Raw genomic sequence first — 12480 nt, 5'->3', positions numbered from 1 at the left:
AGACACATTTTGATCCTAATATATTCTAACATCACACTTAAATGTAAATGTTTGAGGTATATTTTATTCTTTTCATTCCTAATTTTACTTGTGCTTAATTTTTCTACTCAACTTTTGCATTAAGTTACCAAGTGAATGATCCAGGTGATTGCAGAACTCACCTATCATTTTTCATATTACCCATATTATTCAGTAAATATTTATTAAGTATAAAATAATATAAGTCACTGAGATTAGGTCCAGGAAAGAAACAATGAAAAAGTAACGCTCTTGAATTTCTAGAAGTTTATTATCTCAAAAAAGCAAAAGATTATGAGTATATGCACACGTCTGCTCAAAAGCAAATGGTGTAAGGCTATCCCAGAGGCATGAGCAGAGTGGTTGAGAAACAGAGGAAGGAGAGATGTTTTTGCCAGGCTAGAGATCAGAAAATAAATCAGAAAGAAGGTGGGGGAGATCTGTGACATTTGAGGATAATGTATTTGCATCAGCCAAAATGAACAGAGGGATGAACACTCCAGGCTGGGAACAGCCTAGCCCAGTGGTCGGCAAACTGCGGCTCGTGAGCCACATGCGGCTCTTTGGCCCCTTGAGTGTGGCTCTTCCATAAAATACCACGTGCGGGCGCGCAAGTACAGTGCGATTGAAACTTCGTGGCCCATGCGCACAAGTCGGTTTGCGGCCTAGGCGAGTCTATTTTGAAGAAGTGGCGTTAGAAGAAGTGGGGGGTGTATAGCAAGTGGTTTGAAATGCGTCCTAAGACACAGGGGGGAAAAATCTATAAAATTTATCCTTTACCATTATTCCTATGGTAAACTACCACTAAGTCTTCAAGATACAGAGCCATTAGCCTCCATTAATGCTGTTGCTGTTATTGTACTGTATCACTATTATATCATTTATCAAATTGCACTGTATTCATTTATACATATATCTTACTGCGATCCTGAAGAAAAACAATAGTGCCTTGTTTTCATCTTTGTACTTATACACAACCATATTTGGTTGAATTGATAAAGGCATATAAACATTATCTTTAGAGTATTGCTCATTTAAATTATGGACATAGATGAGTTTCTTACAGGAAGTAAAATGAGAGGGTAAAGAAAAAACCAAGGATAGATCTCCCCTTTAGTTTTGCAGAAATTACCAGGCGACTGGAAGACACACAACAGGCACTCAGAAGATCAGGAACAACACTTTATTACAGGAAGCACCAGTGCTGTATGGCCCAGGGGAATTGGATTCTAAATCTGAGCACCGAATTGGGGGGGGGGGGAGGGGCTCTCCCTTTAATCCCCTTAGTTTCTTTGTCTCCCAAATATGGACCAGGCTTCCAGACTTTTCTCGGTCTTTGCAGCCCCTCTGACAGTGGTAAGGGGGAAGGGAGATTACAACCAACAGCCCAGGCTAGCTGGCGCCAGCAGTTCATCTTCTGTGGGGGCTTTTTATGGCCCCTGCAGATAAGCATTCAGGGAAACAAGTTTTGCCAGGCTAGCTAGGACACAAGTGGAAAGCGGGTTGGGGATAGCAAGCATATGCATCGGAATGCAGGTTCAGGGGTTCAGGTTGCCTTAACAGAAGGAGGGACAGAAAGAGAAGAGAGAGGTAGCTGGATAGTGGATAGTGCTATGTGTCAGACAAGCCAAAAGAAGAGTTTTCAAAAAAGAGAGGTAAATGCTGAAAGAGGCAGGTATGGAAAACTCTCAGAGATACCTGTGGCCCTAAGATGCTTGAAGTTGGCTGGGTGAGATCCAAGAGGGGAAGTAAGGACCAACACTTCACCTGAAGGGTCCAGCAGACCTCAGCTCTGAGGGGATGATGGCTCAGTAGAACTAAATTTTCTGAGTCTTCAAGGAAAGCCAGAATGAAGGTAGACATGTACATATTAACCTTAGCAACTAACTCAAGTTTAAAAACTAAAAATATTATGGCCAACACTGCTGAGTCAAACAAATCTGACCTGACCTGGAAAAAGCCAGTTTAGGACATCCAGACAAGAGTGACAAAGTTATTGATTTGTAATACTTAACTAGTAAACAATAAAATAAATTAAAAAAAAAAAAAGAGTGATGAGGTCTGAGAGAATAGAAGCTGGAAATGGTGCTAAGTGATTAGTGATCATCAAGCAAAGACAGGACAGAAGTGACACTATATATTCCTAAGCAGTCAGGGGAGTGTGGAGGAAATAAGTGCATACTTGAAAAAACACACTCCCTTCCTGATCTTTTGGTTTCTTGAACCATGAAGAAGACCATCTTGGAGAAAGAATTCACTTGCTCAGAACAGCATAGGTAGTTTCATTTACTCATTTATGCCATGCTCAGGGCAGAGGGAAAACAAAAGTTACTGTCCCTCTAAAACCCTTACTATAACCCTAGCTGGTTTGTCTCAGTGGATAGAGTGTCAGCTTGTGGACTGAAGGGTCCCAGGTTCAATTCCAGTCAAGGGCACATGCCTGAGTTGGGGATTCAATCCCTAGTGAGGGTTGTGTAGGAGGCAGCCAACCAATGATTCTCTCTCATCACTGATGTTTCTATCTCTCTCTCCCTCTCCCTTCCTCTCTGAAGTTAATAAAACTATATTATAAATAAATACATAAATACATAAATAAATAAATAAATAAATAAATAAATAAATAAATAAAACCCTTACTATATATAATACCTGCAGGGGAGACTGGGTTTAATCAGTAAAGGTCAGCTCCATTAGCATCCATTAATGCTGTTGCTGTCTATGGTTTCTTTTGAAGTCCTACAAGATCCAGGCAGATTCTTTCAAATGCTAAAGTGATTTTGTTTAAGCTGCTGCTGTCTGGGATGCCAAAATGAGAGCCCTGGGAGACTAACCACATGTATAGGCTGGGTCACTGCCATCACTTAGCAAATATTCACAGTGAAAGGACTTTTAGCTGAATCTGTTCAGTGAGGTTAATTTTGCCTTTCAGAGGCCTTTCTTGGTCGCTAGTTCCTGTTAGGGTCACCAAAGAAGGAACACACAGGCCAAAGTGGTAAGGGATTATGAATTTATTAGGTCATCTGGATACCTGATGGGCTGAGCCCCAAAATGGTGGCAGTACCCATGGACAGGGAGTCAGAGATTTTAAAGAGCTCTAGGCCGACTTTCTCTGGGCGGAGAATTCTCTGGGCAGTTAGGATCCTAGGAAGGTTTGGAGGGGAGAGATAATGGTTTTAGCAAGTGGTATGTGGTCTAAGTGAAAAGAAATGTGGTCTAAGCGAAAGGGAATGTCTGTTGTGAAGTGTCCTAAAGGTCAGTTCCCAGAGGAGGGGTATCGATTCAATTATTTAATCAGACCTAACATTTCCCACTGAAGACTAGGGGAAGTTGTTTATCTCTTGTAGAATTTGGCTATTCCATCTATAAAGTGGAAATAATGATAATGTTAACATAAAAACATTCAAACCTGTAAATAACTTTTGTGAGTTTATTTGAGCCAAACTGCTGACAATTGCCGGGATGCAGAACCTCAAGGGATTGGGATAATGCTCCAGAGAATGGCGGTCTTTCATCTATTTTTATACATTGCAATCAAAGGAGGGGATGTAGGTGGGTTACATGACATCCATTGGTGATAGACTAGAGAGGTGGGAGAATGCAAAGCGGGAGTGGGGGGGGGGACCTCTGGGATTGGATAAAAAGTAAAATGATAAACACATACCTAGGTGGGTATAGGATAGTTAACAGTCAACAATTAACGTTATAACAATAACAATGAAAGAATTTGTGGTATCTGTCCTGGCACCCAGGCACATTAGGTTGTGTCCCAAGGGGTCTGGAAAAAGGGAAGTTACAAGTTACCCAGATATTTCAAGGATATGTCATCTTAGATGGAAAAAGACAATAGGCTCAGTTAAGGTAAAAATTGACCTTGTCAAGGAAAATAGCAGCCTAGGAGGTGACTACCCACGATAACTGCTTTAATTAAAGTTTTAATTTCAGACCATCCTTTGTGGTCACTTCAGGTCTTTAAGTTTGTAAGACTGCCATGCAGGCCTTCCCTGAGCTTGTCAGGTTAGCCTGTGGTTTTTTTTTTCTGTCCACAATAATAAGGCTAACACCTGGTCCAGGAGGTTCCAGCATATATCATAGTGCAATGTAAAATTCAGTACTTAATAAATTTGTGTGTGTGTGTGTGTGTGTGTGTGTGTGTGTGTTTAATGGAGAGCTTCCATCACAAGTGGAAAAAAAAATTTTAAACAGGTTTTTTTCTTTTTTAGTCCATTATTTCCAAATAACAAAATAAACAGATATCATAAGACACACCCCCAATGAGCTTTTATAACCACATTCTTTATCTCATTGAAGACAACCCTAATTGTTTCAGTTCAAAGACAGTGCTACTTAAAGATTATGAAGTTTCTTATTGGAAAACTCTAGTAAGTATATCTTATTTCACTTAGCATTTCTGGAAAGTTACTTCAGAATTACTCAAAATGGTGCAGGGCATTTCTGCTTCACTCAAAGCAACAAAGGGTAATTTGGCAGCTGAGGGTTGAAGCTAAATACTGTTGCCAAAACAGCGTGGACTTACTTTAACAAATAGTAATAATTCTCATTTTCATGAACACTAAGTACAATTTAGGATTTCTGAAGTTCTCTCAGTCTACAGTAGGTTAATTTAATATTTAATCTTTTTCATTGCTTTAAAGTATGGATTTGTTTATTTTGTAATCATTTCTGTCTAAAGACTATGATTATTTGACTGCTGTGCCTATTCTTGCAATCCTTGGGATTTTAAAAACTACCTATCACCGGCAATCAATAGGACCATTCTGCCAGGAGAGAATAATGGAATTAAAATACCACACACAAGCAAGGAATATCTAGGAATATACTAGAATCAATTTAAATATATACTAAATAGAGAATAGATGTATTGCAGATGCAAGTTCATTCAAATGCAAGGCTTGTGTGTTCAAAGCACTCTTTCCTCCAGCTAGTGCTGCTGGTGGCAAATCCCTGATTTTGGGTGGCCCGTGGAGAGATCTGTCTCCTGGTGGATAATTCTACCCCAGGGCAAGGAGCTGGGTGAGGGCCAGTGGCAACAATACACTGTGTTGGTCTTCCACATGTAAAAAATATTCCTGCAGGTTTCAGAGGAATTTGACCTGACATGTTTTCTCATAGCAAAACTGCTCTGCTTTTAGAACACCATTGTTCACCTTCATATGCACCAGTTTGTCTATTTCAAAGTAAGGGAATGCCTTCACAGTGACCGAGCTCCAGTGAGGGAAGCTGGGTGAAAAGGCACAGGACAAGCTGGTGAGATTAGCTCCTTGGAAATTTTACACAATTCTTCTTTTGCATTAAAATGCTTGTTATAAGTTGACTCCTTGTGTCCCCCTAGAATTCATATGTTGAAATTCTAACCTTCAAGATGATGGTATTAGGAGGTAGGCATCTGAGAAGTGATTTAGGTCATGAAGATGGAGCCCTCATGATAGGGATTAGTGCCCTTATAAAAGAGACCCCAGAGAGACCCTTCATCCCTTTCACCCTGTGACTTAAACAGTGAAAAGACTATGAACCAGGAAGCAGGCTCTTACTAAATGTCAAGTTTGTCTATTGGTGCCTTTATCTTGGAATTTCCAGCCACCAGGAAGGTAAGAAATAAATTTCTGTTATTTATAAGCCACCCAGTCTGTGGTATTTTGTTATAGCAGCCCCAAACTGATTAAATAGAAACACCCATTCAGCTTTCTCTTATTTCTGATTTTTCATTATTAAAATGACTAGAGGCCTGGTGCACAAAAATTTGTGCACTCCGGTGGGTCCCTCAGCCTGGTCTGTGCCCTCTCGCAGTCTGGGACCCCTCGGGGGATGACCACCTGCTGGCTTAGGCCCACTTCTCAGGGGATTGGGCCTAAGCTGGCAATCAGACATCCCCCTGGCAGCCTGGGAGCCCTCGGGGGATGTCCATTTGCCAGCAGGAGCAGGCCTAAGCTGCAGTCGGACATAATCAGTGCTGCTGAGGAGGCAGGAGAGGCTCCCACCACCACCGCTGTACTGGAAACTGTCAGCCTGGCTGTGGCTGAGCAGAGCACCCCTATGGGAGCGCACTGACCACCAGGGGGCAGCTCCTGCATTGAGCGTCTGCCCCTTGGTGGTCAGTGTGTGTCATAGTGACCAGTCATTCCCAGTCTTTCTGCTGTTAGAGTCAATTTGCATATTACCCATTTATTATATGCCTGGTGCATGGGTGGGGGCTGGCTGGTTTTTCCTGAAGGGTGTCCCGGATCAGGGTGGGGGTCCCGCTGAGGTGCCTGGCCAGCCTGGGTGAGGGGCTGAGCGCCGTTTTCAGGTTGGCCACACCCCCTTCAGGGTAGGGGTCCCCTCTGGGTGCCTGGCCAGCCTGGATGAGGGGCTGATGGCTGTTTGCAGGCTGGCCAAGAACCCCAGCAGGGACCCTCACCCCTTGAAGGTATGGTCAGCCTGGGTGAGGGGATGATGACTTTTTGCAGGCTGGCCACAGCCCCTTCAGGGTGGGGGTCCCCTGGGGTGCCTGGACAGCCTGGGTGAGGGGCTGATGGCTGTTTGCAGGCTGGCCACAGCCCCCAGCCACCCAAGCTCCCAGTGGAGGCTGGCTGGAAGCAGGTATCTGGGATTTATTTGTCTTCTATAATTGAAATTTTGTTGCCTTTAGTGGAGGCCACAGCTGGCCAGAGCAGGCGGGAAGCTTGGCTTCCTCCATTGCCGGAGAAACCAAGCCTCCTGCTTGCTCCAGCTCTGTGGCTTCCAGCCACCATCTTGGTTGGGTTAATTTGCATATAGTCGCTCTGATTGGCTGGTGGGCATGGCTTGGGGGCATAGCAAAGGTACGGTCAATTTGCATGTTTCTCTTTTATTAGATTAGACTAGAGGCCTGGTGCACAAAAATTTGTGCACTCGTGGGGGGGGGGGGTTCCTCAGCCCGGCCTATGCTCTCTCACAGTCTGGAACCCCTCGGGGGATGACCATCTGCTGGCTGAGGCCTGCTCCCCAGGGGATTGGGCCTAAGCTGGCAATCAGACATTCCTCTGGCAGCCTGGCAGCCCTCGGGAGATGTCCACTTGCCAGCAGGGAGCAGACCTAAGCTGCAGTCGGACATCCTTAGTGCTGCTGAGGGGGCAGGAGAGGCTCCAACCAGTACTGCTGTACTGGCAGCCATCAGCCTGGCTTGTGTCTGAGCAGAGCTCCTCCATGTGGGAGCTCACTGACCACCAGAGGGCAGCTCCTGCATTGAGCATCTGCCCCCTGGTGGTCAGTGTGTGTCATAGTGACTAGTCATTCCCAGTCTTTCTGCTGTTAAGGTCAGTTTGCATATTACCCTTTTACTATAAAGGATAGAGGCCTGGTGCACAGGTGGGGGCTAGCTGGTTGGCCCTGAATGGTGTCCCGGATCAGGATGGGGGTCTCGCTTGGGTCCCTGGCCAGCCTGGGTGAGGGGCTGATGGCTGTTTTCAGGCTGCCCGCACCCCCTTTAGGGTGGGCGTCCCCACTGGGGTGCCTGGCCAGCCTGGATGAGGGGCTGAGGGCTGTTTTCAGACTGCCTGCACCCCCTTCAGGGTGGGGGTCCCCACTGGGGTGCCTGGCCAGCCTGGATGAGGGGATGAGGGCTGTTTTCAGGCAGGCCAAGCCTGCAACTAAAGCTCCCAGTCTCTCCTTTTTTATTTTTTTTTATTCTGGGATTTATTTACCTTCTGTAATTGAAACTTTGTTGCAGCTCCAGCTCCGAGGCTGGCTGGTTGAAAGCAGTTATCTGAGATTTGTTTAGCTTCTATAATTGCAACATTGTTGCATCTGGAGCTCAGAGCAAGGCTGCGGAAGGCGGGGAACCTTGGCTTCCTCCATTGCCGGGGCAACAAAGCCTCATGTTCGCTTCAGCTGCGTGGCTGCCGGCCACCATCTTGGTTGGCAGTTAATATGCATATCCTGCTGATTAGCCAATGGGAAGCATAGCGGAGGTATGGTTAATTACCATGTTTCTCTATTATTAGATAGGACTAGTAGCCCAGTGCACAAAAATTTGTGCACTCGGGGGTGGGGGGGATCCCTCAGTTATTAAACATTTATTGGCACAACACTGACCACATTGGTGGTGGTGGTGGTCTTGTCAGAATGTGTTATATTATGCAGATGAAAAGCTATTTAAACAGATTTGATGTAGATATTTTCAAAGATGGAAGAATTGTCCCTGTCAACTATTTTAGTTGATTCATATCTTTAGTAATTGTCATCATTGCAAAGTTTTCAGTCCCCATATGGAATGCTGGATATAATAGGTCACGCGCTGTCCCTGTCCTTTGTAGCCTTTGTGACCTTAAGGAGGACTCTAGTTTTCCATTTATATGTTTAAGTACCAACCTTATTGGCTTAAAAATGTAAGCTTTTAACACTGCTCTCTCTGTTCCGTATCCTTCCAATGAAAAGTGGAGTTGGGTTGCAGCACAGGAGAGAAATTCAGAAGGGGAATATTGAAGTAATGACTGCAGTAGGAGAAGAGGGAACCTATTTCCCTGGCCACAGGTGCTGGAGGCCTGGACCACAGGGCTGGCAGCTTCTCCAGGTGGCTGCAGCCTGGGCCATCAGGCGGGTGGCTTGTCCGTCTCCTGCACTGCAGCCAGCCAGAGGCGCTGGCACCTGGACCAAAGGTGGGTGGCTTCTTCTTTTCGTGGCTTCTTCTTCTTCTGTACTTCCAGGGAGGGCAGTCAGTTATGTGTATATGTGTGTGCATGCAAACATAGGCGTGTACACGTGTGTATGTGGAAATCTTCTGGGCAAGTCAAAACCATAGAAGAGTTGCCCCCTATCTCTTGAATCTTCCAGAGATATCCCTCACTTTTTATTCTATCACTATTGGAGACTCAGTATTTGCAGCCAGCAAGCCAGTAACTCTCTCAGTGTCTATTTCTGACTTCTTCTTTCCCTGTCTGTCTTCCAACCCCTAATCATATTTCCACCTGGATGCATCATATTTACACCCAATATGCTGTATAGAGATGGAGTCAGGATGCTGTCTCCCCATGAATAGTACTCAGTAACAAACCAATTGCATTTTAGTTCTGCAATGCCCCTACCCGCCCTTCAAATCCCTTCCACCATGCATTTCTGTTCCCTTTTTGTTTGTTGGATTTTTCTGCTGCTCCTTCTCCTCACCCCACCACCCTTGCATCATAATGTAAAATTCTTTTACATTGTCAAGAAATTATTAAAAATACAGGTACTTTGAAAAAAAAATACAGGTACTTCTCCGATCACCGGCGGGGGACAAGAAGGGGGAGGCAGGGAAGAGGCGGCTGCTGGCACCCCAAGATCTACATGGCAGCACATAGAGGCCAGGACCCAGTCTCACAGGTTTTACCCACACAGTTTGAAAGGTGCTCGCAATCTACGTGGCGGCCAGGACCCATTCTCATGGGGTTTGCAGTTTGAAAGGTGCTGGCGATCTACGTGGTAGCCAGGACCTGGTCTTATGGGGTTTTACCCCCGCAGTTTGAAAGGTGCTTGCGATCTACTTAGGAGTAAGTGCTGCCGCTTCCCTACCCTGCCCACCTTCTCCGATCACTGATCACAGGTGTGGGGGGCAGGAAAGAGTCGGCCAAGAGCACCGCTTCTTCGTGGCCACTTCTTCCCTGCCCTGCTCGACTTCTCCGATCATGGCTGGGGGGTGGGGCAAAGGCCCCCGGTTCTCTGATCACAGCTGGGGGTCGGGCAAAGGCCCCAGCTTCTCTGATCATGGCTGGGGGACAAGGCAAAGGCCCCCGGTTCTCTGATCATGGCTGGGGGAGGGGGTGGGCAAAGGCTCCCAGTTCTCCAATCACACCTGTGGGACCGGGGAAAGGCCCCTGCTTCTCCAATCATGCCTGGGTGGCCGGGCAAAGGCACCCGGTTCTCTGATCACAGCTGGGGGGGCAGGGCAAAGGCCCTCGCTTCTCTGATCTCAGCTGGGGGGCCAGGCAAAGGCCCCCAGTTCTCCAATCATGGCTGGGGGACCAGACAAAGACTCCCAGTTCTCCGATCATGGCTGGGGGTCGGGCAAAGGTCCCCTCTGATCACGGCTGAGGATGGGGCAAAGGCGGCCTCGTTTCTTGCCTGCCGCTTGGGTTTCCGATCACCATCAGCATTAGGCGGCTTCTTCCATCTTTCCCGGTTCACCTCCCAGCATTGCGCCTACATATGCAAATTAACCGCCATCTTTGTTGGCAGTTAATTTCTCTATCGCCCTGATTAGCCAATGGGAAGTGTGTCGAAGGTACGGTTAATTACCATGTTTGTCTATTATTAGATAGGATGATATGACTTAGGGCTTAATGTACATATGCTTCTAAAACACAAGGAAAATAACCTCTACAATATCATTATGTTCTCATTAGCATGAAATAGAGTTAGTATAGTTCTCAGTAGTATGCAAAAGTACTTTCCCACAATCTAGCTTGTTCACACCTAGAACTGAGGTAAGGAGACAAGTATTATTCTTATGCTTGTCTCCAAGACAGATACTGAGATACTTTGATACAGATTCAGAGAAGGCTACATTTAGCAAGTGTCAGACTCATTATTCCTCTGACTTCCTAAAGACCATTCTTTCCACCTCACACCATTACTCTTTATCAAAATGTAGAATGACTCCTATTACATAGTACTTGGAGGCAGGTTGTGTCTTGGCCACTTAAACAGTAACTCTAAAAACCTACATCAATTATGCTGGAAGCCTGGATATAATATAACTAGAGGCCCGGTGCACAAAATTTGTGCATGAGGGGGGTGGCCCTCAACCCAGCCTTCAACCTCTCCAATCTGGGACCCCTTAGGGAATGTCCGATTGCTGGTTTAGGCCCAATCCCACAGGCAATTGGACATCCCTCTTACAATCTGGGACTGCTAGCTCCTAACTGCTCGCCTGCCTGCCTGCCTGATTGCCCCTAACCACTTCTGCCTGCCAGCCTGATTGCCCCCAACTGCCCTCCCCTGCTGCAGCCTGCCTACTCCTCCAGGACCCGCCTCTTCCGCGCAAGGTGGCAGAGACACTGGGACTGGCCTCTCCTGTGCCTCACTGTGTGGAGCGGCCACTGGGCCCTGCCTCCCCGCTGTGTGTGCTGCCATCTTGTGGTGGCCATCTTGTGATGACATTGCGTGAGGGTGTTGTGTGAGGGCGTTGCGCGAGGGCATGACACCACCTAGGCTTTTTTTATATAGGATCATTTAAAATGTTAATAGCATTGAGTATACTTGAGTTACCAAAAAGAACTTGCTATAGTATTTCTCTGTCTTATACAGACTTGAAAACACCAGTCCTGGGGACAGAGTTCATGACACTGGTACAGTTTTCTCTGGCTATCACAATGGAGTTCTCTGCAAACCATGGAACCCCAGCACGTAGCACAGCTCCTGGCAAGGATAAAGATGCAGTACACTTTTATTGAATGCTTGTTAAAATATGTTATTTATCTCTTGATAAATGCTAATCACCATTTGATTCATTTAAAATAGTAAATAGACACACATACTGTCACTAAACAAAATGTGTGCAAATTTAGTATATTTTTTCTCTTTTTACTGATTTCCTTCTTATACTATACAGAAATCATCTCTAGTAAACTGTGTCCATTATTTTGAAGCTCTATGTGCATTGTTTTGAAGCCCTGACGTGTCCCATCACTGTCTTTTTTTCTCTCATGTCTTTACCTCAGTTCAATGACCCCCACAATTTGCTTCTTTACTAAGTTGCTTCTTGAAAGGTGAACTGCCCCTGTTACTGACAAAAATAGAAGAAAAAAACAACTAGCAAATAGAGGAACTGAATGAGTGTCAGCTAGTCAAATGCTCATGGTTTCAAAGACTGTCTCCTGACTTCCTGCTAGTGCCCATCCATACAGTTACCTAACTACAATGTTGCCTTTCCTAATGGTATTAGGAGCAATGATCTTTATTCTATAATTTATTATTTCTCTTTTCAAAGAGTTCTTTTTAATATTTGTTTTTTATTCATTTCAGAGAGGAAGGGAGAGGGAGAGTGATAGAAACATCAATGGTAAGAGAGAATCATTGATTGGCTGCCTCCTGCACGCCCCATACTGGAATGGAGCCCACAACCCAGGCATGTGCACTGACTGGGCACGATTTCCTGGTTCATAGATAGATGTTCAACCATTGAGCCACACACTGCAGAGAGTTTTGAACCATTATTTTATATCTATTTTTTTTATAGAACTGGATCAAATATATTATTTCATGAGCCTAAACTGAACTATGAAGAATTTAGTGTGCAGGCCCTCAAACAATTCTTTCAACTCTGAAGATTACAGCTGGCAAGTAGGTGAACATACCTCTTATGATTTGACGTTGTTTTATCTTGTAGACAAAAGGGGCCACATGCTAACCTAACAAGCTCAGAGAAGGACTGAATGGTAGTCTTGCAAACTCAAAGACCCTAAAGTAACTACAAAGGATGGTCTGAAATTAAATCTTTACCTAAAAGCA

This window comes from Myotis nattereri (genome assembly GCF_964212035.1).
Source record: "Myotis nattereri genome assembly, chromosome: 2".
Taxonomy (NCBI): Eukaryota; Metazoa; Chordata; class Mammalia; order Chiroptera; family Vespertilionidae; genus Myotis; species Myotis nattereri.
The sequence above is the reverse complement of the archived record's forward strand: the minus strand, read 5'-3'. Positions refer to the sequence as shown.